Consider the following 1559-nt stretch of genomic DNA (forward strand, 5'->3'; position numbering starts at 1 on the left):
GAAAAAACGCATGCGCAGGTATGCGTTTTTTTCCAGCGCTAAAAAACGCAAATGTGAAACCAGCCTCACCTGGACAGATTACAGTCATTTCTCCCAAAGCACACTGCATACACAGAAGGAGCACAATCCCACCAGTCTTGGTATTACCTTGAGCCCAAGCTCCAGCAGTTTCTAATGCCAAAGAGAAGTGTTCAACTCCAGACATAGTTCACACTGAACATGCTGCAGGTTCCACACACAGACTGCTCAGCTTTCCTAGGATCTTTTCTCGTTCAGGATTTCCTCCTCTTCTGGGGTCAGCTTTGCGTTTCCTCTTTCCTGCCAGCGCCTGAGAATGGGTATCTCAAGGGACAACTGGCACAAGTGCCGCAAGACGGGAGGCAAAAGGAAACCCTACCACAAAAAGAGGAATTATGAGCTGGGCCGCGCTGCAGCAAGCACAAAGATCGGTCCTCGTTGTATTCACACTGTGAGAGTCAGCGGCGGGAACAAGAAATACCGTGCTCTGAGGTTGGACGCTGGGAACTTCTCCTGGGGCTCTGAATGTTGCACTCGCAAAACGAGGATCATAGACGTTGTCTACAATGCCTCCAACAATGAGCTGGTCAGAACCAAGACCATGGTGAAAAACTGCATTATTCTGATAGACAGCACCCCCTACAAACAGTGGTATGAAGCGCACTACGCCACACCTCTTGGATGCAAGAAGGGAGCCAAGCTGACCCCAGAAGAGGAGGAAATCCTGAACAAGAAAAGATCCAAGAAAACCCTGAAGAAATACGAAGAGCGCAAAAAAATGCTCAGCTTTCCTAGCTGACCTATGTAGTTTCCATTCATAGAGAGACTCTCACTTGCTCTTTCTCCCAAGCACATCTCTCATCTTGGCTGGTCACTCACTAGCCTTCACACATTCTATCTTCTACATTAATTTCCTGATTCTTAGCAAAACACTGTAGGTACATTTAATGAAACACTGCAGAGCTGGGATTTAACCCTGTAATACCTGGCATGGCATTGCTACACCACTTACTTTAAGATGGAACATGAACTTCAAACTCTTAGTATAGTGAGTTCACTTTGCAAGAATGCACTTAATTGTATTGTGGAACTTGATGAAACATACATTATAAACATATTGCAACATTAGATCTTCAGTTGATATCAGCCATATTCCACTCCTTTACACAGTGCACAGATTTTGTATTGACTTTAATGCAAGATGAGATTTGAAAGTCTGTAGTTTATTGAGTTGTCAAAGCATTAGCAAATTTTATGCACAATGTGTCTCAGCACACGGTAACCCCACCATGAAACTTTGTGATCTGCCACTTCATGGCTGAGTTGCTGTGGTTCATACACACTTCCATTTTTCAATAATACCATTGACAGCTGTTCATAGAATATTTAGGAGAAAAGAATTTTCATCAACTGACATGTTGCAATGATGGCATTATATTACAACACAGTCAGTTAAATTCATTGAGCTCTTTAGAAAGACCAATTATTTCACAATTTTTTGTAAAGATAAACTACATTGCTAGGTGAATGATTTATACACA

The 1559-nt window shown here is 42.7% G+C and overlaps 1 pseudogene; it reads left to right on the forward strand.

Moving 5' to 3' along the window:
- The first annotated feature begins 305 nt into the window (after positions 1-305).
- Positions 306-817, forward strand: LOC141060737 (small ribosomal subunit protein eS8 pseudogene; annotated as a pseudogene).
- Positions 818-1559: the final 742 nt, after the last annotated feature.

Source organism: Dendrobates tinctorius, unplaced genomic scaffold, assembly GCF_039654945.1.
Source record: "Dendrobates tinctorius isolate UK_male_01 unplaced genomic scaffold, ASM3965494v1 ptg000243l, whole genome shotgun sequence".
Taxonomy (NCBI): Eukaryota; Metazoa; Chordata; class Amphibia; order Anura; family Dendrobatidae; genus Dendrobates; species Dendrobates tinctorius.